General features: G+C 38.0%; 7 pseudogenes across 7 annotated transcripts; all 7 read left to right on the forward strand.

Moving 5' to 3' along the window:
• Positions 1-456: 456 nt before the first annotated feature.
• On the forward strand, positions 457-3,749 carry LOC310729042 (protocadherin gamma-A11 pseudogene; annotated as a pseudogene). Its single transcript has one exon. The product of its transcript is annotated as a protocadherin gamma-A11 pseudogene (transcript).
• Positions 3,750-4,850: 1,101 nt separating this feature from the next.
• LOC310729051 (protocadherin gamma-A11 pseudogene) lies at positions 4,851-7,369 on the forward strand (annotated as a pseudogene). Its single transcript has one exon. The product of its transcript is annotated as a protocadherin gamma-A11 pseudogene (transcript).
• A 1,656-nt stretch (positions 7,370-9,025) lies between these two features.
• Positions 9,026-11,814, forward strand: LOC310729052 (protocadherin gamma-A11 pseudogene; annotated as a pseudogene). Its single transcript has one exon. The product of its transcript is annotated as a protocadherin gamma-A11 pseudogene (transcript).
• A 971-nt stretch (positions 11,815-12,785) lies between these two features.
• LOC310729043 (protocadherin gamma-A11 pseudogene) lies at positions 12,786-15,510 on the forward strand (annotated as a pseudogene). Its single transcript has one exon. The product of its transcript is annotated as a protocadherin gamma-A11 pseudogene (transcript).
• Positions 15,511-16,048: 538 nt separating this feature from the next.
• Positions 16,049-18,684, forward strand: LOC310729050 (protocadherin gamma-A11 pseudogene; annotated as a pseudogene). Its single transcript has one exon. The product of its transcript is annotated as a protocadherin gamma-A11 pseudogene (transcript).
• Positions 18,685-21,013: 2,329 nt separating this feature from the next.
• Positions 21,014-23,784, forward strand: LOC310729046 (protocadherin gamma-A11 pseudogene; annotated as a pseudogene). The gene has a single exon. The product of its transcript is annotated as a protocadherin gamma-A11 pseudogene (transcript).
• Positions 23,785-24,191: 407 nt separating this feature from the next.
• Positions 24,192-26,734, forward strand: LOC310729039 (protocadherin gamma-A11 pseudogene; annotated as a pseudogene). The gene has a single exon. The product of its transcript is annotated as a protocadherin gamma-A11 pseudogene (transcript).
• Positions 26,735-27,966: the final 1,232 nt, after the last annotated feature.

The following is a 27,966-nucleotide window of genomic DNA, read 5'->3' on the forward strand; positions in this document are numbered from 1 at the left end:
ACACACACACACACACACACACATATGCGATTATAAGACGCTAACTTCAGAGCTTCATGGCTTAATGCTATAAGGCAGCGTTTTAAAAAAAAAATCAACCAATCTGCTTTGTCTGTATATAGTATACTTTATTATTATTGTGTTCACTGAGTTTGGCAATTTAAAAATGTATAGCATTATGGCGCGTTAAGCATTTTTCTTAATATTCTATGGGGGGAAACGCTTAACGCGCAATTAAACGGGTTACGTTCGTATTCTGGACTCATCTGTTTGTCTGTACATAGAATGCTTTATTTTTTACCTGTTGTTGAGTTTGGTCTTTCAAAAACGCTGTCTTCTCGCATTAAGCCACGTTAAGCGTTATTCCTGCTTCTTTGTGGTAAAACTTTGACTCAACAACAGGGTGGATTAGGATTTTATTATGGGGTGGCACAGGGGGTACAAGAACCAGTCAGGGTGGCCCATGAGAAAAGTCATGTTTCCCAACACAAATGGGATGACATAAAAATGGCACTGCACAAGTGCCTGGACAACGCATCTTTCTTTAATTAAATAAAAACCACTGAACAGTCAATAAATGGTCCCAACTGCTCTGTACTGCATCTACCTGTCTCTTTCGTCTTAAAGAAACCTTGAATGTATTGCTGCTGTGCCTGACTTTGTCCACTTTCAGTTTTTTTCCCCACAAAATCCTATCTGAAAATAAACAAACCTGTAACTTAATAATAAATACTACACAAATACTGTATTTAGTAGCTATATTTTGATTTGTTTAAATACAACCCCCCCCCCCACCACCACCACCCCTTCAAGACATGCGGTTGCTCAACAATGAGCAAATTATAGGAGTAGAAATATCGTGACTGACGGAAGATTTGTAATTGATGACGTAAGTCTTTATAGATTTCATACTAATATATAAATTCATCATATTCATCATAAAATATCAACAAGAGTTGCCTTTTCTTTTTAATAAAAGAAAAAACACTGTATTATGATACATTAATTTTCACTTGAAGGACTTTATGAAATGTTATGAAATATTTAGCTGTGCGGTAAATGGTAAAAAACTAGATTGTGTTCTGTTTTGTCCTCTCTCTCGTTTTGTGGCTTTTGGTACCAGTTGCAATTTTTATTTGATGCTCTGTGTGACGCTGTTGGTCAGGGTTAAATATTTTGAATCGCAGTTTTCGATCCTCCTATTTATAATGATTGCATTTTGCTTGGCTCTCTCTTCTTGCGTTGCTTTGGAGTGAACAGACATCGGGGATTATTCCTCTTCAACTTCGATTTAGAATACAATGAACATTTTCAATTGTTTGTAGCCTGAAGTGTTTACAATATGGGTTTTCTTTGTCCTCTCAATATGCGAATAAGATTGTCTGCTGTCGGCAGTTCGACATGGCTCATAGTGATTTTGGTTGAATTTTCTTTTGTCATGGCCGTTGCGCACGGGCAGGTCCGTTATTCTATTCCCGAGAAGTTAAACAAAGGAGCAGTTGTGGGAAATATCGTTCAGGATCTCGGGTTGGATGTAAAAAGACTGAAATCTGGAAGAGCTCGGATCTTCACGGAGGACAGTCGTGAGTACATCAGTCTGAATGTGGACAAAGGCACTCTGATAGTGAGAGAGAGGATAGATAGAGAGGAGCTGTGCGCTCAAGTGTCTCCATGCTCTTTACATTTTCAAGTTATTCTAGATAATCCAGTAGAGATGCATCGAGTTGATGTTGAAATATTGGATATCAATGATCATGCACCTGCATTCGAAAGAAAAGAAATCAGTATTGAGATCCCGGAATCTGCAGCTCTTGGTTCACGGTTTTCTTTAGACAGTGCACATGATCCCGATGTTGGACTGAATACAGTGCAGAGATACACCCTTAATCCAGAGGATCATTTCACATTAAAAGAGCTATCTCGTAGCGACAGTACAAAATATTTTGAACTATTATTAAAGACACATTTAGACAGAGAGCAACAAGAGAAACATAACTTAATTTTAACAGCATTTGATGGTGGAAATCCTCAGAAATCTGGAACAGTAAAGATAACTGTCACTGTTCTTGATATAAATGATAATTCTCCTGTGTTCAGTCAGCCAATATACCGAGTGTCTTTGTCAGAACAATCCTATAAATATAGTTCTGTAGTGACAGTCAGTGCTACTGACAAAGACAAAGGCTCTAATGGAGAGGTTACATATTCATTTTCACAAAGCACCGGAAAAGAAAGCTTGAATTTGTTCATTATTGATTTAGGTACTGGGGAAATACAAGTCAAAGGTACGCTAGATTATGAAAAATCCAAACAATACGAATTGAATGTCGAAGCGACCGATAAAGGCGGATTAACTAATACAAGTAAAGTGCTGATCGAAATTACAGATGTGAATGATAATTCCCCTGTTATCAGTTTTATTTCACTTTCCAACCCGATCCCTGAAAATTCTGCTCTGGAGACTGTTATTGCAATCCTGAATATTAAAGACGCAGACTCCGGAAAAAATGGACACACAAAATGTACAGTAAATTCAGATCTGCCATTTCGCATCAAAGCCACATCCTCAAATTTCTATAGTTTAGTCACAGACCGTAGTTTAGATCGTGAAATGTTTTCTGAATACAATATAACGATCACAGCTACAGATGAAGGATCTCCATCTTTATCTACAAATAAAACACTGAGGCTTAAAATATCGGATGTGAACGACAACGCCCCTGTTTTCCAGCGTCACTCATACACCGCTTATGTGATGGAAAATAATTCACCTGGAGTTTCTATATTTTCAGTAACAGCTACAGACAGAGACTCTAGTAATAATGCGCGCATTTCATATTTTTTAGATGATATTAATGTCAGCGGAGTTTCTGCTTCGTCTTATATTTCTGTTAACGCAGAGAGCGGGGAGATTCTTGCTATTCGATCTTTTGATTTCGAGCAAACAAAAGAGTTCAACATTCGCGTAAAAGCGCAGGACGGAGGAAACCCGCCGCTCAGTAGCAACGTGAGTGTGAAAATGATTATTCAGGACCAGAATGACAACGCGCCTCAGATTCTGTATCCAGTACAAACTGGTGGCTCTGTGGTGGCTGAAATGGTGCCTCGTTCAGCAGATGTGGGATATCTGGTCACTAAAGTGGTGGCTGTGGATGTGGACTCTGGACAGAATGCCTGGCTCTCATATAAACTACACAAAGCGACAGACAGGGCGCTGTTTGAAGTGGGCTTACAGAATGGAGAAATCAGAACTGTGCGCCAAGTCACTGATAAAGATGCTGTGAAACAGAAGCTCACTGTTGTAGTGGAGGACAACGGACAGCCTTCTCGTTCAGCTACAGTCAATGTTAACGTGGTGGTGGCGGACACTTTCCCTGAAGTGCTCTCCGAGTTCACTGACTTTACGCACGACAAGGAATATAACGAGAACATGACTTTATATCTAGTCCTGGCCTTGGCTGTAGTTTCATTTCTCTTCATCGTGTCCATCATAGCTATAGTGTCAGTGAAATGTTACAGATGGAGACGTGAGCGGATGTTTTACAAATCCGGTGCCAATCTGCCAGTTATTCCGTATTATCCACCTCTTTACGCAGATGTAGGAGGAACAGGAACTTTACAGCATGTGTACAATTATGATGCTTACAGAACCACTGACTCTAGAAAGAGTGATCTGAAATACACCAGACCTCCTACTGAGAGCATCATTAGTCTGGACCGCAACGGAACTCACACTTTAACGAATGCAAAGAGGGTTAAATCTTGTGACGATTACGATCAGGTGAGCGTTTAACTGTGTCTGTCTTTCTATTACTGTTTGCGTGGTTGCGTGTTATTTCTTTGAATTGGGCAATCGCATCATTTCACAATTATCTAAAAATTCTAAACTTATAATAAAAAATTATTCGGTTCCAGGCTGTGTGCTTTGTCAGTTTATGGCACTTATTATGACACTAATTAATAGTTGTTGCATGGCAAGAAATGTCGGTTGCTGCTGTTCTTTTTTTTTCAGTATATATTTGCATCAGTATATATAATAGATTTGAATATGTGCAAATGTTTTAATTAATTTTGATTGGCCGTTTAATAGATATTTTTGTCATGATAGTTGAAAGTTTTAATAAAAAGTCTAGTTTAGTGTTGATTCATATGTAGTGTCTTTGAGCTATTGGTGCAGAGTTTGAAGTTTTCTCAAATGTTCAAACTGTGAACATGCAAAAGAAAAATATTTTTTTATTTTATTCATTGTATTTGAAGGATCTCTGTGTGCATAGTGTGCGCGCGCGCGCGCGCGCGTGTGTGTGTGTTTGTGTGTGTGTGTGTGTGTGTGTGTGTGTGTTTGCTCACTTTTGATATTTTGAAAAGATTATTCTTAGCAATGTTATAATCTTATAAAGAGACGTGCTACTTTAAGCGTTTTGTTGTCAACGTCCACACTGATGTAAACCACACATCCTTATAATAATAGCAAATCAATTAGGTCATGTTTTTTCTATCAGAAATGTGTGTGAGCAGTTAGGAGACAACGACTTTACTATCATTTATCAGTCCAAAATAATTCTGTTTAATGTAACTCTCCGAAATTAACTGATGCCCTAATATATCAAGATTCACATTATGTTTAGAAATTTAAAAGCAACTAGAAAGGACTACAAATTATTATTAGGTTTTGTTTCTATTATGAAAGTACAAAGATTTCACTGTGTTATGCAATTAATATGTAGAGACAAGTTTTTAGTTATGGTGAGGTGCAATAATTCTATAGTACTCTGAGTGACGCTGTTGGCCAGGATGTGCAAATGCTTCACTTTAGATCCTCCTCTGCATTTCTAATGCATGCAGATACAATCTTTTAGTCTGGGATTGAAATGTGCAAGTACAGATGCAGTTCTTTTATTGAGAATGCGTTTACATACATTACGTTTCTGATTTAGGGCAGTTTTTAGATGGCTGATCTTTGTTGTTTTGATGCCCAGATAAGAGACAATACTGTCCGCTTTTCGACGATGCACCTGCTTGGATTGGCCTTTGTCATTGCCATTGCGCATGGACAGGTCCGTTATTCTATTCCCGAGGAGATGAACAAGGGAGCAGTGGTGGGAAATATTGTTCAGGATCTTGGATTGGATGTAAAGAGACTGAAATCTGGCAGAGCTCGGATCTTTAAGGAGGACAGTCGTGAGTACATCAGTCTAAATGTGGACAAAGGCACTCTGATAGTGAGAGAGAGGATAGATAGAGAGGAGCTGTGCGCTCAAGTGTCTCCATGCTCTTTACATTTTCAGATCATTTTAGATAACCCTATGGAGTTACATAGGATTGACGTAGAAATTCTAGACATAAATGATAATGCACCTACTTTTGACAGAAAAGAAATAATTATTGAAATTCCGGAATCCGCTTCCATCGAGTCCCTTTTTTCTTTAGACAGTGCGCATGATCCCGATGTTGGACTAAATACACTGCAGAGATACACCCTTAATCCATCGGACCAATTCTTTTTGAAAGAATCATCTCGGAGTGATGGCACCAAATATGTGGAGATGGTTTTAAAAACAGCTTTAGACAGAGAGATTCAGGAAGATCATGAATTAATTTTAACAGCATTTGATGGTGGAAATCCTCAGAAATCTGGAACAGTTAAGATAAAAGTCATTGTTCTTGATATAAATGATAATTCTCCTGTGTTCAGTCAGCCAATATACCGAGTGTCTTTGTCGGAAAATTCTTCAATAGACACTGTGGTAGTAACAGTCAGTGCTACTGACAGGGACAAAGGATCGAATGGCGAGGTCACGTATAAATTTTCACAAAGCACCGGAAAAGAAGCCGTGGATTTGTTTTCAATTAATTCGGATACTGGAGAAATAAAAGTGAAATCTTCTTTTGATTTTGAAAAGTCTAAGCAACATGAGTTAGAGTTAAAGGCGATGGATAAGGGTGGACTAACAGGTACCAGTAAAATGCTTGTTGAAATTACAGATGTCAATGACAATTCTCCTGTTATCAGTGTCATTTCATTTTCCAACCAGATTCCTGAAGACTCTGTCAAAGACACAGTTATAGCGATGTTTAATATTAAAGACGCAGACTCCGGGGAGAACGGACAAATAAAATGTACAGTAAATTCAGATCTGCCATTTCGCATCAAAGCCACATCTTCTAATTTCTATAGTTTAGTCACAGACCGTATTTTAGATCGTGAAATGTTTTCTGAATACAATATAACGATCACAGCTACAGATGAAGGATCTCCATCTTTATCTACAAATAAAACACTGAGGCTTAAAATATCGGATGTGAACGACAACGCCCCTGTTTTCCAGCGTCACTCATACACCGCTTATGTGATGGAAAATAATTCACCTGGAGTTTCTATATTTTCAGTAACAGCTACAGACAGAGACTCTGCTAATAATGCGCGCATTTCATATTTTTTAGAAGATCTTTCTGTCAACGGAGTTTCTGCTTCGTCTTATATTTCTGTTAACGCAGAGAGCGGGGAGATTCTTGCTATTCGATCTTTTGATTTCGAGCAAACAAAAGAGTTCAACATTCGCGTAAAAGCGCAGGACGGAGGAAACCCGCCGCTCAGTAGCAACGTGAGTGTGAAAATGATTATTCAGGACCAGAATGACAACGCGCCTCAGATTCTGTATCCAGTACAAACTGGTGGCTCTGTGGTGGCTGAAATGGTGCCTCGTTCAGCAGATGTGGGATATCTGGTCACTAAAGTGGTGGCTGTGGATGTGGACTCTGGACAGAATGCCTGGCTCTCATATAAACTACACAAAGCGACAGACAGGGCGCTGTTTGAAGTGGGCTTACAGAATGGAGAAATCAGAACTGTGCGCCAAGTCACTGATAAAGATGCTGTGAAACAGAAGCTCACTGTTGTAGTGGAGGACAACGGACAGCCTTCTCGTTCAGCTACAGTCAATGTTAACGTGGTGGTGGCGGACACTTTCCCTGAAGTGCTCTCCGAGTTCACTGACTTTACGCACGACAAGGAATATAACGAGAACCTGACTTTATATCTAGTCCTGGCCTTGGCTGTAGTTTCATTTCTCTTCATCGTGTGCATCATAGCTATAGTGTCAGTGAAATGCTACAGATGGAGACGTGAGCGGATGTTTTACAAATCCGGTGCCAATCTGCCAGTTATTCCGTATTATCCACCTCTTTACGCAGATGTAGGAGGAACAGGAACTTTACAGCATGTGTACAATTATGACGCTTACAGAACCACTGACTCTAGAAAAAGTGATTTGAAATACACCAGACCTCCTACTGAGAGCATCATTAGTCTGGACCGCAACGGAACTCACACTTTAACGAATGCAAAGAGGGTTAAATCTTGTGACGATTACGATCAGGTGAGCGTTTAACTGTGTCTGTCTTTCTATTACTGTTTGCTTGGTTGCGCGTTATTTCTTTGAATTGCGCAATCGCATCATTTCACAATTATCTAAAAAATATAATCGTATAAAGCGAAATTATTTGGTTCCAGGCTGTGTGCTTTGTCAGTTTATGACACTTATTATGACACTAATTATTAGTTGTTGCATGGCAAGAAATGTCGGTTGCTGCTGTTCTTTTTTCAGTATATATTTGCATCACTATATATAATGGATTTAAATATGTGCATATGTTTTAATTAATTTTGATTTCCCGTTCAATAAATATTTTTGTCATGATAGTTGTGAGTTTGAATAAAAAGTCTAGTTTAGTAAGTGTTGATTCATATAAAGTGTTTGAACTAATGGTACAGAGTTTAAAGAGTTTTCTCAAATCTTTAAACTGTTTTCTGTCAACATGCAAAAGAAAAATACTTTTAGATTTTATTCATTGTATTTGATAGATGCACGAATTATCTTTTTTTTTCTTCAATTCTATAAGGAGTTGATGTTTAGTCACATTACTAATAGTTTAGAACAGTAATTGTTTAAGATATACAGTGCATAAAACAAGTATTTGACACTTCCTGATTTTTTTTATTTTTGTATTGATTCAGATCCACAAACAAATTTGAATATCACACAAAGACAACCTGAGTAAATAAAAAAAAAATACAATTTAAATGATGGTTTATTTATTAAGGAAGAAAGTTATAAGTCTATGTGAAAATGTAATTGCCCCTAAACCCAATAACTGGTTGTGCTACACAAAGTCTTTCACGTTGCTTTGGCTCATTTTTGCCCTCTATAATTTGCTGAATTGTTTTAATTCAGTTACATTGTAGATTTTTTCAACATTACCTACCAATTAAATTTATGCCACAGCATCTCAAATCAACTAAAGTCCAAACTCTGACTCAGCCACTTCAAAACTTTAATTTGGATTGTTTATGGATTCAGAGGTGAAAACAAGTCTTTGTAATTGTCCGTAAACAGAACACAGGTTAAAAATCTCTGCATTAATGGAAGACAAAAGTATTATTTTCGTTCTCTCAGTTGATCTTGTTCCTCTGCTCATTAATATGGTTAGAAAATAGTGTTTAATGTACATAATATCAATCAATTCCTCTTTAGAGAAAAATGTTGTGGAATGTTTCATACATGCATTGTATCATTTAACTCATCCATTCTCCACACATATTTTAAGGTTGCTCTCATTAAACTAAGATTGCTACCCGAGAATAATAAATTATTTTTATGGGTTATTAAATTTTAAAGATTTCTACATGATACAGAAGTACACTTCTCTGTGTGCATAATTGTGTGTGTGTGTGTGTGTGTGTGTGTGTGTGTGTGTGTGTGTGTGTGTGTGTGTGTGTGTGTGTGTGTGTGTTGCGCACTTTTAATATTTTGAAAAGATTATTCTTAGCAATGTTATAATCTTACAAAGAGACGTGCTACTTTAAGCTTTTTGTTGTCAACGACCATTCTGATGTAAACCACACATCCTTATAGTAATAGCACATCAATTAAGCCATGTTTTTTTTATCAGAAATGTGTGTAAGCAATTAAGAGACAACGACTTTACTGTCATTTATTAGTCCAAAGTAATTCTGTTTGGTTTAACTTTCCAAAATTAACTGATGCCCCAATATATTAAGATTCACATTATGTTTAGAAATTTGAAAGCAACTAGAAAGGACTACAAATTATTATTAGTTTTTGTCCTTATTATGAAAGTACAAATATTTCCCTGTGTTTTGCAATTAATATGTAGAGACAAGTTTTTAGTTCTGGTGAGGTGCAATAATTCTATAGTACTCTGAGTGACGCTGTTGGCCAGGATGTGCAAATGCTTCACTTTAGATCCTCCTCTGCATTTCGAATGCATGCAGATACAATCTTTTAGTCTGGGATTGAAATGTGCAAGTACAGATGTACTTCTTTTATTGAGAATGCGTTTACATACTTTACGTTTCTGATTTAGGGCAGTTTTTAGATGGCTGATCATTGTTGTTTTGATGCCCAGATAAGAGACAATACTGTCCGCTTTTCGACGATGCACCTGCTTGGATTGGCCTTTGTCATTGCCATTGCGCATGGACAGGTCCGTTATTCTATTCCCGAGGAGATGAACAAGGGAGCAGTGGTGGGAAATATTGTTCAGGATCTCGGATTGGATGTAAAGAGACTGAAATCTGGAAGAGCTCGTATCTTTACGGAGGACAGTCGTGAGTACATCAGTCTGAATGAGGACAAAGGCACTCTGATAGTGAGAGAGAGGATAGATAGAGAGGAGCTGTGCGCTCAAGTGTCTCCATGCTCTTTACATTTTCAGATCATTTTGGATAACCCTATAGAGTTACATAGGATTGACGTAGAAATTATAGACATAAATGATAATGCACCTACTTTTAACAGAAAAGAAATAATTATTGAAATTCCGGAATCCGCTTCCATCGAGTCCCTTTTTTCTTTAGACAGTGCGCATGATCCCGATGTTGGACTAAATACACTGCAGAGATACACCCTTAATCCATCGGACCAATTCTTTTTGAAAGAATTATCTCGGAGTGATGGCACCAAATATGTTGAGATGGTTTTAAAAACAGCTTTAGACAGAGAGGTTCAGGAAGATCATGAATTAATTTTAACAGCATTTGATGGTGGAAATCCTCAGAAATCTGGAACAGTTAAGATAAAAGTCATTGTTCTTGATGTAAACGATAATTCTCCTGTGTTCAGTCAGACAATATACCGAGTGTCTTTGTCGGAAAATTCTCCAATAGACACTGTGGTAGTAACAGTCAGTGCTACTGACAGGGACAAAGGATCGAATGGCGAGGTCACATATTCATTTTCACAAAGCACCGGAAACGAAGCCGTGGATTTGTTTGCAATTAATTCGGATACTGGAGAAATAAAAGTGAAATCTTCCCCTGACTTTGAAAAGTCTAAGCAACATGAGTTAGATTTAAAGGCGATGGATAAGGGTGGGCTAACAGGTACTAGTAAAATGCTTGTTGAAATTACGGATGTCAATGACAATTCTCCTGTTATCAATGTCATTTCATTTTCCAACCCGATTCCTGAAGACTCTGTCAAAGACACAGTTATAGCGATGCTGAATATTAAAGACGCAGACTCCGGGGAGAACGGACAAATAAAATGTACAGTAAATTCAGATCTGCCATTTCGCATCAAAGCCACATCTTCTAATTTCTATAGTTTAGTCACAGACCGTATTTTAGATCGTGAAATGTTTTCTGAATACAATATAACGATCACAGCTACAGATGAAGGATCTCCATCTTTATCTACAAATAAAACACTGAGGCTTAAAATATCGGATGTGAACGACAACGCCCCTGTTTTCCAGCGTCACTCATACACCGCTTATGTGATGGAAAATAATTCACCTGGAGTTTCTATATTTTCAGTAACAGCTACAGACAGAGACTCTGCTAATAATGCGCGCATTTCATATTTTTTAGAAGATCTTTCTGTCAACGGAGCTTCTGCTTCGTCTTATATTTCTGTTAACGCAGAGAGCGGGGAGATTCTTGCTATTCGATCTTTTGATTTCGAGCAAACAAAAGAGTTCAACATTCGCGTAAAAGCGCAGGACGGAGGAAACCCGCCGCTCAGTAGCAACGTGAGTGTGAAAATGATTATTCAGGACCAGAATGACAACGCGCCTCAGATTCTGTATCCAGTACAAACTGGTGGCTCTGTGGTGGCTGAAATCGTGCCTCGTTCAGCAGATGTGGGATATCTGGTCACTAAAGTGGTGGCTGTGGATGTGGACTCTGGACAGAATGCCTGGCTCTCATATAAACTACACAAAGCGACAGACAGGGCGCTGTTTGAAGTGGGCTTACAGAATGGAGAAATCAGAACTGTGCGCCAAGTCACTGATAAAGATGCTGTGAAACAGAAGCTCACTGTTGTAGTGAAGGACAACGGACAGCCTTCTCGTTCAGCTACAGTCAATGTTAACGTGGTGGTAGCGGACACTTTCCCTGAAGTGCTCTCCGAGTTCACTGACTTTACGCACGACAAGGAATATAACGAGAACCTGACTTTATATCTAGTCCTGGCCTTGGCTGTAGTTTCATTACTCTTCATTGTGTCCATCATAGCTATAGTGTCAGTGAAATGCTACAGATGGAGACGTGAGCGGATGTTTTACAAATCCGGTGCCAATCTGCCAGTTATTCCGTATTATCCACCTCTTTACGCAGATGTAGGAGGAACAGGAACTTTACAGCATGTGTACAATTATGATGCTTACAGAACCACTGACTTTAGAAAGAGTGATCTGAAATACGACAGACCTCCTACGGAGAGCATAGTTGGCCTAGATAGTACTGGAACACAGGCCACAACGCATGCGCAGGCAACGAAAACTCGTGCCCAATACTATGAGGTGAGAGCTACAAGTAACAATTTTTTTTTAAGTAATATGTAGTATGAATGGTATTTCCTCTTTAACTAAAATGTTTCTATTTAGTTTCTATTTAGCTGGTTTTTGAAATACAGCAGAACTGAAACTTTTGTGATTTGTTGAAAAGTGGTAACAATTTGACTTTCATGCTGCTAATAATTTCATTTAGCGTTCGAACATTTTAAACCCAGGGCCTGCTGTTCGTTAGCTGTTCATTAGTGCTGCAGCAGTGTATTCAAACACACCGACTTGTCAGAAAATAATCAAGTATAAATTTGTTTTGCCTATTTCATACATACATACATATATATATATATATATATATATATATATATATATATATATATATATATATATATATATATATATATATATATATATATATATATATATATATATATATATATATATAATAACTGATTTGATATATTCCATCATACCGAATGCCCTTAATAGCCGCGTTTCAAAAGATGTTTTTGCTTATTTTATAAAGAGTTATGCATTTTAATGAAGACAATGTTAGTTGTAGAATAAATTCTTTTTTTTTCCTTGATACAACAGCTTTTTTGCTCTGTTTTGTCAAACCCTGCTATACTCTGCTAAATCCCGTTAAAACCCTGAGTTAGCAATTTTAAAGATTTATTGAAGGTTCCCTAGTGGTTAGGATGCGGCGCTCTCACCGCTGCGGCCCGGGTTCGATCACCGTTCAGGGAACCAACCCCAGCCATTAGGGTTGCACAAGCCTTCGTGCCGGTCCCAAGCCCGGATAAATGGGGAGGTTTGCGTTAGGAAAGGGCATCCAGCGTAAAAACATGTGCCATATCAAACATGCGGATGGTCCGCTGTGGCGACCCCTGATGGGAGAAGCCGAAAGAAAGTTTACTGAAGTGCGCAAAAGGAGATCCAAACGGTATTTCTCTCTCCCTCTCTCTGTCTCTCTCTTTCTATCTACACACACACGCAGATGTATGTATATATTTTTGCCTGCCTTTCTTTATTAGTTGTAGTATTGGTTTGATACTCTGAGTGACGCTGTTGTGTTGATTTTGAAAGCACATTTTAAGGTTCTTCGTTGAATAAGGGTTGAATTACTTCTTGATCTCTATTCATTTGAGACTGCTTCTGGTTAAAGAACCAACACAGATGTATTGTCTTTCAGCAATTTGCAAGATTGTTTAATTTTTTTAGTTAAAACTATTTTAAAAATTCTATATCTTGTGTAACTGAGGGATGATAATATGGGTTTTCTTTGTGGTCTCGTTGCCCGAATGAGTGGGTCTACCGTCCGCGTTTCGACATGGCTTACAATGCTTCTCCTTGGGTTTACTTTCATCATGGCCGTTGCGCACGGGCAGGTCCGATATTCTATTCCTGAGGAGATGAACAAGGGATCACTGGTGGGAAATATCGTAAAGGATCTCGGGTTGGATGTAAAGAGACTGAAATCTGGCAGAGCTCGGATCTTTACGGAGGACAGTCGTGAGTACATCAGTCTGAATGTGGACAAAGGCACTCTGATAGTGAGAGAGAGGATAGATAGAGAGGAGTTGTGCGCTAAACTGTCTTCATGCTCTTTACATTTTCAGATCATTCTAGATAATCCAATAGAGATGCATCGAGTTGATGTTGAAATTTTGGACACCAATGATCATGCTCCTGCTTTTGACAGGAAAGTAATTAGTCTTGAAATAAGGGAAATGGTCCCCCCCGGTACACGCTTTTCTTTAGACAGTGCGCACGATCCCGATGTTGGACTGAATACACTGCAGAGATACACCCTTAATCCATCGGACTATTTTTTTTTGAAAGAATTATCTCGGAATGATGGGATCAAATATGTGGAGATGGTTTTAAAAACACCTTTAGACAGAGAGGTTCAGGAAGAACATAATCTATTTTTAACAGCATTTGATGGTGGAAATCCTCAGAAATCTGGAACAGTTAAGATAACTGTCACTGTTCTTGATGCAAACGATAATTCTCCTGTGTTCAGTCAGACAATATACCGAGTGTCTTTGTCGGAAAATTCTCCAATAGACACTGTGGTAGTAACAGTCAGTGCTACTGACAAGGACAAAGGATCTAATGGAGAGGTTACATATTCATTTTCACAAAGCTCCGAAAGAGAAACAATTGAATTGTTCAGTATTATGTCACATACAGGCAAGATTAAAGTAAAGGGTTTCTTAGATTTCGAAAGATGCAAGCAGTACGAATTGAATGTCGAGGCGATGGATGAAGGTGGTCTAACTGATACCAGTAAAGTGCTTATTGAAATTACTGATGTTAATGATAATTCTCCTGTTATCAGTGTTATCTCATTTTCTAGCCTAATCCCAGAAGATTCATCTTTGGAGACTGTTGTAGCCATGCTAAATATTAAAGATGTAGATTCCGGAAAAAACGGACAAGTTAAATGTACAGTAAATTCACATCTGCCATTTCGCATAAAAGTTACGTCCTCGAATTTCTATAGTTTAGTCACTGACCGTATTTTAGATCGTGAAATGTTTTCTGAATACAATATAACGATCACAGCTACAGATGAAGGATCTCCATCTTTATCTACAAATAAAACACTGAGGCTTAAAATATCGGATGTGAACGACAACGCCCCTGTTTTCCAGCGTCACTCATACACCGCTTATGTGATGGAAAATAATTCACCTGGAGTTTCTATATTTTCAGTAACAGCTACAGACAGAGACTCTGCTAAAAATGCGCGCATTTCATATTTTTTAGAAGATCTTTCTGTCAATGGAGTTTCTGCTTCGTCTTATATTTCTGTTAACGCAGAGAGCGGGGAGATTCTTGCTATTCGATCTTTTGATTTCGAGCAAACAAAAGAGTTCAACATTCGCGTAAAAGCGCAGGACGGAGGAAACCCGCCGCTCAGTAGCAACGTGAGTGTGAAAATGATTATTCAGGACCAGAATGACAACGCGCCTCAGATTCTGTATCCAGTACAAACTGGTGGCTCTGTGGTGGCTGAAATGGTGCCTCGTTCAGCAGATGTGGGATATCTGGTCACTAAAGTGGTGGCTGTGGATGTGGACTCTGGACAGAATGCCTGGCTCTCATATAAACTACACAAAGCGACAGACAGGGCGCTGTTTGAAGTGGGATTACAGAATGGAGAAATCAGAACTGTGCGCCAAGTCACTGATAAAGATGCTGTGAAACAGAAGCTCACTGTTGTAGTGGAGGACAACGGACAGCCTTCTCGTTCAGCTACAGTCAATGTTAACGTGGTGGTGGCGGACACTTTCCCTGAAGTGCTCTCCGAGTTCACTGACTTTACGCACGACAAGGAATATAACGAGAACCTGACTTTATATCTAGTCCTGGCCTTGGCTGTAGTTTCATTTCTCTTCATCGTGTCCATCATAGCTATAGTGTCAGTGAAATGCTACAGATGGAGACGTGAGAGGATGTTTTACAAATCCGGTGCCAATCTGCCAGTTATTCCGTATTATCCACCTCTTTACGCAGATGTAGGAGGAACAGGAACTTTACAGCATGTGTACAATTATGATGCTTACAGAACCACTGACTCTAGAAAGAGTGACGTGAAATACACCAGACCTCCTACTGAGAGCATCATTAGTCTGGACAGCAGTGGAGCACAGACGGTTATTCATGTGCAGAAGGATAAAACTTGTGCAGAATATGTTGAGGTGAGAGCTACTAATAATATTTTTATATAAAGAGAGATAAATGTGTACTTTCACTTTTAGAAATACTATTATTTTGTTTTTTATATGAATATTGGAAAAAAAAAATTTTTATTCTGTTATGGAATATTTATGTATTTGATATCTTAATGTTATGTTAATAGATTCTTATAGAATTTTAAAACAATCTCAGAACCTGACTTTTGTGCACAGTTAAATGTACACTCTTTCTTGTGTATTAATACATATCAACCACGATTTCTCTCTCCAAATCTGGTTTTGCCATTCAGAACATAAAATAAAGACTTTTTAAAATTATTTTTACCCCAGATTTGCAATATACGGGATTTTTATATATATAGATTAAGTAGTTGAGTATGTTCCGTTCAACTAGATTTTTTGCTCTGTTTTATCGGTGTATGTCATCAAGTGCCAAAAGTGCGACGAATGCACAACTCTAACTGTAGTACAGCATGAAAATTAAGTTTATCATAATGATCTTGCTTGGCTTTTGATACCAGTTGCAGTATTTACTTGATGCTCTAAGTGACGCTGTTGGTCAGGGCTACACATTTAAAATGCTCAATTTAGGTCCTCCTTTCTATAACGATTGCATTCTTGGTTTTCTCTCCACTTGGGTAGTTCTTCAGAGACAACGACATCACTTATAATTGTTCTTCACTGGTTAACTTAAAATTACTTTGGGAATTCTGATTTGTCTATAGTGTACTGTGTTTCAAATATGGATTTTAGTTATTCGCTCGATTCCAGAGGAGGCTTTGCTGGTCGATTTTCGACGTGGCTAACATTGGTTGGCTTTGCTTTTGTCATAACCGTTGCGCATTGCCAGATCCGTTATTCTATTCCCGAGGAGATGAACAAGGGATCACTGGTGGGAAATATTGCTCAGGATCTCGGATTGGATGTAAAGAGACTGAAATCTGGCAGAGCTCGGATCTTTACGGAGGACAGTCGTGAGTACATCAGTCTGAATGTGGACAAAGGCACTCTGATAGTGAGAGAGAGGATAGATAGAGAGGAGCTGTGCGCTCAAGTGTCTCCATGCTCTTTACATTTTCAGATCATTCTAGATAATCCAATGGCGATGCATCGAGTTGATGTCGAAATACTTGACGTCAATGATAATGCACCTGCATTCGGTAGAAAAGAAATGAGCATCGAAATAGCGGAATCTGTTGCACCAGGCGCACGTTTTTCTTTACAAAGGGCGCATGATCCGGATGTTGGTGTAAACACATTGCAGAAATACACCCTTAATCCATCGGATCATTTCAGTTTAAAAGAATTATTTCGTAGTGACGGTACAAAACATTTTGAGATGGTTTTAAACACATCTTTAGACAGAGAGATTCAGGAAGAGCATAATTTAATTTTGACGGCATTTGATGGTGGAAATCCTCAGAAATCTGGAACAGTTAAGGTAACTGTCACTGTTCTTGATGCAAATGATAATTCACCTGTGTTCAGTCAGCCAATATACCGAGTGTCCTTGTCAGAAAATACTGCAAAAGATAGTTTAGTAGCGACAGTCAGTGCAACTGACATAGACAAAGGATCTAATGGAGAAGTTGCATATACATTTTCAGAAAGCACCGGTATAGATGCCATTGAAATATTTTACATTGATTCAGACACTGGGGTAATAAAACTAAAGGGTGCTTTAGATTATGAAAAATCCAAACAGTATGAATTAGATGTCGATGCAATGGACAAGGGCGGATTAACTGATACCAGTAAAGTGCTAGTTGAAGTCACAGATGCGAATGACAATTCCCCTGTTATCAGTATAATCTCTTTTTCCAACGTGATTCCTGAACATTCTGCTTTTGATTCGGTTGTAGCGATGCTGAATATTAAAGACGCAGATTCCGGGAGAAACGGACAAATAAAATGTTCAGTGAATTCAGATCTGCCATTTCGCATCAAAGCCACATCATCTAATTTCTATAGTTTAGTCACAGACCGTATTTTAGATCGTGAAATGTTTTCTGAATACAATATAACGATCACAGCTACAGATGAAGGATCTCCATCTTTATCTACAAATAAAACACTGAGGCTTAAAATATCGGATGTGAACGACAACGCCCCTGTTTTCCAGCGTCACTCATACACCGCTTATGTGATGGAAAATAATTCACCTGGAGTTTCTATATTTTCAGTAACAGCTACAGACAGAGACTCTGGTAATAATGCGCGCATTTCTTATTTTTTAGAAGATCTTTCTGTCAACGGAGTTTCTGCTTCGTCTTATATTTCTGTTAACGCAGAGAGCGGGGAGATTCTTGCTATTCGATCTTTTGATTTCGAGCAAACAAAAGAGTTCAACATTCGCGTAAAAGCGCAGGACGGAGGAAACCCGCCGCTCAGTAGCAACGTGAGTGTGAAAATGATTATTCAGGACCAGAATGACAACGCGCCTCAGATTCTGTATCCAGTACAAACTGGTGGCTCTGTGGTGGCTGAAATGGTGCCTCGTTCAGCAGATGTGGGATATCTGGTCACTAAAGTGGTGGCTGTGGATGTGGACTCTGGACAGAATGCCTGGCTCTCATATAAACTACACAAAGCGACAGACAGGGCGCTGTTTGAAGTGGGCTTACAGAATGGAGAAATCAGAACTGTGCGCCAAGTCACTGATAAAGATGCTGTGAAACAGAAGCTCACTGTTGTAGTGGAGGACAACGGACAGCCTTCTCGTTCAGCTACAGTCAATGTTAACGTGGTGGTGGCGGACACTTTCCCTGAAGTGCTCTCCGAGTTCACTGACTTTACGCACGACAAGGAATATAACGAGAACCTGACTTTATATTTAGTCCTGGCCTTGGCTGTAGTTTCATTTCTCTTCATCGTGTCCATCATAGCTATAGTGTCAGTGAAATGCTACAGATGGAGACGTGAGAGGATGTTTTATAAATCCGGTGCCAATCTGCCAGTTATTCCGTATTATCCACCTCTTTACGCAGATGTAGGAGGAACAGGAACTTTACAGCATGTGTACAATTATGATGCTTACAGAACCACTGACTCTAGAAAGAGTGATCTGAAATACACCAGACCTCCTACTGAGAGCATCATTAGTCTGGACAGCAGTGGAACACAGACAGTTATGTGCGCGCAAAGGGAGAAAGTTGGTGATCAGTTCGAGCAGGTGAGAGCTTTATTATAGTTTTTCTCAGTGGCTTAGGACCATTTCTTGTATCATCCTTAATATATGCAAACCACTAAGTGCATTCACAAAACAATTTGTACAAACAACACAATACATTGAATTACTTGCGAACGCCTATCTCTCAAAAATATTAGTTGATCTCTCAAAAGTAAGTATTTGTGTCAACGAACATATCAATTCCATCAGAATGAAAAGTCGATTTGTCATTGTTCCAAACAAGATCGTCAAAATGTTTATTCGTGTTGTCAGTGTGACGGTGCACAGTTTCAGTATTTCTTAATATAAACTATGGTTTGGATTACAGTAATTAAAAACACACATTTTTATTTCTTTGCATCTATGGATTTCAGCAGCACAAATTAATTTATTTGATTGCATATTTGATTTATATTGAGTGCAAGAGACAAGACAGTGCAAGAGACTGTACTATACAACTGTTCCTTTGTTTCTTAGTTGTTCATCCATTTTTAGAATTTATAATTCTTTGTTTTTCTCTGTCTGAATACACTCTCCAATTGAAGGTTCATAAGATTCACTTTGGTCCTGTTTTAGAGAACGAGTTGATTATTGGTTGATCCGATGCCTTCATTGGTAAAATTCAAGATTCATCTGCACAATTCATCAATTCAAATCACATTTGCAAAATAAAAACGTTTAATAAAAGATCAAATAATTTTAGATGACAAATAATGATGACAACTACTTTAACCATTTTGCATTCAATGACTTATGCAATGAATTGAGATGTTTTAGGAGTTAAGACAATTTTGGTGAAACTAATATAATATATTTTGATCAACATAACATAAACAACTGATAATATAGGAAACAGCAGACAATTTTACACAATCATTTAAATGAATGAAAAAAAGCATTTACATTTTGATCCAAGCAACAAGGATTGTTCTTATGATAAGCACAATGACTAAATGATATGGAGGTTGAACAAGTAGATTTGAGAATTAAATTTCTGATCTGAGAAATGCTCCAAAGCAACTGAAAAAAAACTGTGAATCGAGTCTTTACGTAGAAATTTGCTGCCTTTTCATACCTGAAATTTTTATAATTTTTTTCAATGCAAGTAAAAACTAATTCTGTATAATTTTCTGTGTAATTTTAGCAAGATATACCTTCGTTTGTCATAAAAATCTTTGATGTAGGCAATTTTCTAATTGTCAGATTTCCTCATTTATAAAAGTAGTGACGTCATGTAAACTAACCCTTTTGTCATTCATTAAATGCACAAGATCTGTTTTATAATGCTACAGCAAATAATTATTACATAATTACATCAGTCTCCGATCAATTTATTAGCACTGCAACAGAACACTATTTAAATTTGAAAAAGTGAACGCCAAATATATTGTCTACATTTTTTTTATTAATTTATAAAAAGGTTTGAATAATTTTACATGTTCAATTTTATTTGAATCTGTTTTTCTTATGCATTTGAATAAAACTGTTTGAATCAGTTTCTTTTCAAAGGTTGACAGACAGACAGACAGACAGACAGACAGACAGACAGACAGACAGACAGACAGACAGACAGACAGACAGACAGACAGACAGACAACTTGACTGAAATACAAAGATAGTTATATATATTGAGAGGTGATGACAGAGCAGCAATCCAAAAATAGAGTATGCAAGTGTATTCACATATGCTTTTATGGAAGGTGCTATGCTGTGAAGATGGTCAAATAGATTTCACAGGATTCATAATAGCGTTGTTAATGTCCTCATTTTAACAAACATTTCAAAACTGTCCAGGGATCATTCCAGGACATAGTCAGCCATCTTTATTTTTCGTACTGTGCTTCATTGATTTGTTGCCTCCATTGCTGCAACACAGCATTTTTGGCTAAATGATAAAAGAAAATGCAACAAAAGACTGCTAAAGATCTCCAACATCTTTCTGCATCCAATAAAGAACAAAAATAAAATCTACTTATTCCCTTACTGTTTAACCTCAGTATTGGCTTTGCAATCCAGACTTTTGGCATGGTGAATCTAAATGCGAAACAACTTAGCATATTAGATGGATATGTTGACCAAAAGGGATATGTTATTTGCAAAATAAGTATTAGTTCTTTTTGCAACAAGAACTAATACTTTGCAACAAGAACTAATACTTATTTTGCAAAAAACATATCCCTTTTGGTTTTTATCTGAGGGACAAACTCAATATTATTACTTCTTTTTTGTGTGTGTTTGTTTGTTTGTTTGTTTGTATTTTAATTGCAAACAAGTAGACAATAACATATTATTGAACAATCTAATTGCATAATGTTTTCCTGCATTTTCTAAATATTAAATGCTGTTTTTAGTTTGATACATTATACGTAGAAACTTCAGATGTTTTTTCATCTTTAACACCTTTCTCCATATCTGCTTTTTATTATCATGTGCAATATATAACCAGTACTCTGAGTGACGCTGTTGGTTAGGGGTTGTCGTGTAAAATGCTTGTTTGTGGGTCCTCCCCTGAATTCTGATCTCATGTAGAGCAGTTTTCTATCAGTACGGTTCTGTCTTTGGTACAGCAACCATCGTTGAAAATATTCACTTTGATTAATGTTGCTTTATTAGACGCTTTTAACATTTTAGACTCGTGTGTAGATTCAAGAATATATCATATATAATATGATTTATCTTTCTTTTCGCGATACCCGGATTAGAGACTACACTGCCCGTGTATCGACATGGCTGACAATGCATCTGGTTGGAGTTTTTTTTGTTCTGGCTGTTGCGCATGGACAGGTCCGTTATTCTATTCCCGAGGAGATGAACAAGGGATCAGTGGTGGGAAATATTGTTCAGGATCTCGGATTGGGTGTAAAGAGACTGAAATCTGGAAGAGCTCGGATCTTTACGGAGGACAGTCGTGAGTACATCAGTCTGAATGTGGACAAAGGCACTCTGATAGTGAGAGAGAGGATAGATAGAGAGGAGCTGTGCGCTCAAGTGTCTCCATGCTCTTTACATTTCCAGATTATTCTAGATAATCCAGTGGAGATGCATCGAGTTGATGTTGAAATATTTGATATTAATGATCATGCTCCTGCTTTTGAAAGTAAAGAAATCAGTATTGAAATAACTGAAACTGCTGTCCCCGGCTCACGCTTTTCTTTAGACGGAGCGCATGATCCCGATGTTGGAGTGAATACACTGCAGAAATACACTCTTCATCCAATGGAACATTTCAGTTTAAAAGAGCTATCTCGTAGCGACGGTACTAAATACGTTGCGATGTTGTTAAAAACACCATTAGACAGAGAGCTTCAGGAGGCGCACGAATTGATTTTAACAGCATTTGATGGTGGAAATCCTCAGAAATCTGGAACAGTTAAGGTAACTGTTACTGTTCTTGATGTAAATGATAATTCTCCTGTGTTCAGTCAGCCAATATACCGAGTGTCAATGTCAGAAATGTCTCCAATAGACACTGTAGTAGTGACAGTCAGTGCTACTGACATGGACAAGGGATCGAATGGCGAGGTCACATATTCATTGTCCCAAAGCTCAGGAAAAGAGGCAAAACAATTATTTAATATTAATTTAAACACTGGAGAAATAAAAGTAAAAAATGTGTTCGATTTTGAAAAATCTAAAGAGTATGAGCTAGATGTCGAGGCAATAGACGAAGGCGGACTAACTGATGCCTGTAAAGTGCTAATTGAAGTTATTGATGTAAATGATAATTCCCCTGTTATCAGTATTATTTCATTTGCTAACCTGATATCAGAGGATTCTGCAACAGACACTGTTATTGCAATTCTAAATATTAAAGACGCAGACTCCGGGGACAATGGACAAATAAAATGTACAGTAAATTCAGATCTGCCATTTCGCATCAAAGCCACATCCTCTAATTTCTATAGTTTAGTTACAGATCGTTTATTAGATCGTGAAATATTTTCTGAATACAATATAACGATCACAGCTACAGATGAAGGATCTCCATCTTTATCTACAAATAAAACACTGAGGCTTAAAATATCGGATGTGAACGACAACGCCCCTGTTTTCCAGCGTCACTCATACACCGCTTATGTGATGGAAAATAATTCACCTGGAGTTTCTATATTTTCAGTAACAGCTACAGACAGAGACTCTGGTAATAATGCGCGCATTTCTTATTTTTTAGAAGATCTTTCTGTCAACGGAGCTTCTGCTTCGTCTTATATTTCTGTTAACGCAGAGAGCGGGGAGATTCTTGCTATTCGATCTTTTGATTTCGAGCAAACAAAAGAGTTCAACATTCGCGTAAAAGCGCAGGACGGAGGAAATCCGCCGCTCAGTAGCAACGTGAGTGTGAAAATGATTATTCAGGACCAGAATGACAACGCGCCTCAGATTCTGTATCCAGTACAAACTGGTGGCTCTGTGGTAGCTGAAATGGTGCCTCGTTCAGCAGATGTGGGATATCTGGTCACTAAAGTGGTGGCTGTGGATGTGGACTCTGGACAGAATGCCTGGCTCTCATATAAACTACACAAAGCGACAGACAGGGCGCTGTTTGAAGTGGGCTTACAGAATGGAGAAATCAGAACTGTGCGTCAAGTCACTGATAAAGATGCTGTGAAACAGAAGCTCACTGTTGTAGTGGAGGACAACGGACAGCCTTCTCGTTCAGCTACAGTCAATGTTAACGTGGTGGTGGCGGACACTTTCCCTGAAGTGCTCTCCGAGTTTACTGACTTTACGCACGACAAGGAATATAACGAGAACCTGACTTTATATCTAGTCCTGGCCTTGGCTGTAGTTTCATTTCTCTTCATCGTGTCCATCATAGCTATAGTGTCAGTGAAATGCTACAGATGGAGACGTGAGCGGATGTTTTATAAATCCGGTGCCAATCTGCCAGTTATTCCGTATTATCCACCTCTTTACGCAGATGTAGGAGGAACAGGAACTTTACAGCAGGTGTACAATTATGACGCTTACAGAACCAATGACTCTAGAAAGAGTGACCTGAAATACGCCAGACCTCCTACTGAGAGCATCATTAGTTTGAACACCAATGGAACACAGACAATTACGCATGCGCATGGAGTAAAAAATAACGACTCTGATCAGGTGAGACATATAGTGGCTTTTTTTAATTTGATTTTTCTGTAGTTTAATAGCATTAATCTCAATTTATAATTAATTTATTTTGCCTGAAGAATTGACAGAATTTTTGTCCCCTGGGTGTATGTTTGTATGTGTGTGTGTGTGTGTGTGTGTGTGTGTGTGTGTGTGTGTGTGTGTGTGTGTGTGTGTATGTGTGTGTAAATTATTATTATTATTATTATTATTATTATTATTATTATTATTATTATTATTATTATTATTATTAAGTAGTCCTCTCAATAAAAATATTTTCGGTGTAATTTGATGCACTAACTGTGTGGTACTCTAAGTGACGCTGTTGGTCAGGGTGTTTAGTTTAAACTGCTCGTTTTTTGGATCCACCCATGTTTTCTGATTTATTTTAGACAGGATTTCACTCCACTTAGAACTGTGTCTCGGTTAAGCGAACATCATTGCAGTACCTTTGTTTATTGATTATAAAAAATATTCATTTAAGACTTGAGTCTGGTTTTTAGTATTTGTAAAATGCGGTTTCTGTCGTCGCTCGATGTTCGGATAAGAGGCGCTACAGACGGAGAATCGAGATGGCTGAGAATACTTTTGGTTGGATTGGCCTTTGTCATAACCGTTGCGCACGGGCAGGTCCGTTATTCTATTCCCGAGGAGATGAACAAAGGATCGGTGGTGGGAAATATTGTTCAGGATCTCGGAATGGATGTAAAGAGACTGAAATCTGGAAGAGCTCGGATCTTTACGGAGGACAGTCGTGAGTACATCAGTCTGAATGTGGACAAAGGCACTCTGATAGTGAGAGAGAGGATAGATAGAGAGGAGCTGTGCGCTCAAGTGTCTCCATGCTCCTTGCATTTTCAGATTATTCTGGATAATCCAGTAGAGCTGCATCAAGCTGATGTTGAAATACTGGATATCAATGATCATGTTCCTACTTTTGAAAGAAAAGAAATCAGTATTGAAATACGGGAATCAATTGCCTCAGGTTCACGGTTTTCTTTGGACAGTGCGCATGATCCCGATGTTGGAGTAAATACACTGCAGAGATACACCCTTAATCCATCAGATCATTTTTCTCTGAAAGAATTATCACGTAACGATGGCAGCAAATATGTTGAGATGATTTTAAAAACACCTTTAGACAGAGAGGTTCAGGAAGAGCATAATTTAATTTTGACAGCATTTGATGGTGGAAATCCTCAGAAATCTGGAACAGTTAAGATAAAAGTCACTGTTCTTGATGTAAATGATAATTCTCCTGTGTTCAGTCAGCCAATATACCGAGTGTCTTTATCAGAAAATATTCTAAAAGACAGTTTAGTAGTGACAGTCAGTGCTACCGACAAAGACAAAGGATCTAATGGAGAGGTTACATATTCATTTTCACAAAGCACCGGAAAAGAAACTGTGGAAACATTTAATATTGATTCAGACACCGGGGATATAAAATTAAAAAGGGTTCTGGATTTTGAAAGATACAAACAATATGAACTAAACGTTGAGGCGGTAGATGAAGGCGGACAAACTGATACCAGTAAAGTGCTAGTTGATATCATTGATGTTAATGATAATTCACCAGTCATTAATTTAATCTCGTTTTCTAACACAATCCCAGAAGATTCAATTCCTGACACTCTTGTAGCGATGCTGAATATTAAAGACATAGACAGTGGAAAGAATGGACAAATAAAATGTACAGTGAATTCAGATCTGCCATTTCGCATTAAAGCATCGTCTTCTTATTTATATAATTTAGTCACAGACCGTAGTTTAGATCGTGAAATATTTTCTGAATACAATATAACGATCACAGCTACAGATGAAGGATCTCCATCTTTATTTACAAATAAAACACTGAGGCTTAAAATATCGGATGTGAACGACAACGCCCCTGTTTTCCAGCGTCACTCATACACCGCTTATGTGATGGAAAATAATTCACCTGGAGTTTCTATATTTTCAGTAACAGCTACAGACAGAGACTCTGGTAATAATGCGCGCATTTCTTATTTTTTAGAAGATCTTTCTGTCAACGGAGTTTCTGCTTCGTCTTATATTTCTGTTAACGCAGAGAGCGGGGAGATTCTTGCTATTCGATCTTTTGATTTCGAGCAAACAAAAGAGTTCAACATTCGCGTAAAAGCGCAGGACGGAGGAAACCCGCCGCTCAGTAGCAACGTGAGTGTGAAAATGATTATTCAGGACCAGAATGACAACGCGCCTCAGATTCTGTATCCAGTACAAACTGGTGGCTCTGTGGTGGCTGAAATGGTGCCTCGTTCAGCAGATGTGGGATATCTGGTCACTAAAGTGGTGGCTGTGGATGTGGACTCTGGACAGAATGCCTGGCTCTCATATAAACTACACAAAGCGACAGACAGGGCGCTGTTTGAAGTGGGCTTACAGAATGGAGAAATCAGAACTGTGCGCCAAGTCACTGATAAAGATGCTGTGAAACAGAAGCTCACTGTTGTAGTGGAGGACAACGGACAGCCTTCTCGTTCAGCTACAGTCAATGTTAACGTGGTGGTGGCGGACACTTTCCCTGAAGTGCTCTCCGAGTTCACTGACTTTACGCACGACAAGGAATATAACGAGAACCTGACTTTATATCTAGTCCTGGCTTTGGCTGTAGTTTCATTTCTCTTCATCGTGTCCATCATAGCTATAGTGTCAGTGAAATGCTACAGATGGAGACGTGAGCGGATGTTTTATAAATCCGGTGCCAATCTGCCAGTTATTCCGTATTATCCACCTCTTTACGCAGATGTAGGAGGAACAGGAACTTTACAGCATGTGTACAATTATGACGCTTACAGAACCACTGACTCTAGAAAGAGTGACCTGAAATACGCCAGACCTCCTACTGAGAGCTTCATTAGTCTGGACAGCTCTGGAACACAAACACTTACGCATGCGCACAGGGAAAAAACTTGTGGCGAATTTGATGAGGTGAGAGCTACTGATGACTTATTTATCCAAAGGGTTATAAATATTGACTATATTTTGAAATAATAACTATTATTGTCTTTCATATATATATATATATATATATATATATATATATATATATATATATATATATATATATATATATATATATATATATATATATATATATATATATATATATATATATACACACACACACACACACACACACACACACACACATACACACACACACTCTGAGCACTGCGCAAAGGCAGCGCCACGCAAACTGCGCAGTCAGGGCGCAGTCGCGGTTTGCCCGCTGTTACTGGTGATTGTTATTGACCGCCGCAGAACTCCGGAAAAAATTCTGGGAGTTGGAGGCATTACATAGAATTTCGCCATTTCTTGCGCAAGAATAACACTACACACCGGGTCATACGCATGAGGTAGTTTCTAGAAATAAAAATAAAAGAAACAATCGCTTATTATACAATAACACCATAACATGACATGTCTAACATGAACATTGGCCAACTGGTACAATATGATTTCAATTAACTAACCAGGCTAAATAACAGGTTCAGCAACCACAGTTTAAATGCATATTAAATATCGTTAACATCATGTAGCCAAAGTTAAGATTACACAGTGGTCTCCTTAAACACTCTGTACTATTATTTAGGAACAGTGGAGTACACTTACAGTTTACAAACTTTATTCTGCGCAGAGTGCGACTGCGCCCTGACTGCGCAGTTTCCGTGGCGCTGCCTTTGCGCAGTGCTCAGTATGTATGTATATATATATATATATATATATATATATATATATATATATATATATATATATATATATATATATATATATATATATATATATATATATATATATATATATATATATATATATATTACCTGGAATGCTTATGTATTTGTTTAAGATGTTCTATGAGGAATAAATGTCGATATTTTCTTATTTGACAGCTTTATTTAGCTGCTTTGTAGCATTTCTCAAACCATTCTTAATATTTGCAAATCAGTAAGTGCATTTCTCAAAACAATTTGTACAAACAGCGCAACACATTGGATTTCTTGCAAAAGCCTATACTTTTATCTAAATCCTTAGTTAATCTCTTAACAGTAAATATTTGTCTTAATGAACATAATATTGGCATCAAAATAACAAGTCCTTTTGTCACTGTTCAGAAATAAGATGGTCAAAATGTTATCATGTCAG

This window comes from Silurus aristotelis (assembly GCF_946808225.1).
Source record: "Silurus aristotelis genome assembly, chromosome: 7".
NCBI lineage: Eukaryota > Metazoa > Chordata > Actinopteri > Siluriformes > Siluridae > Silurus > Silurus aristotelis.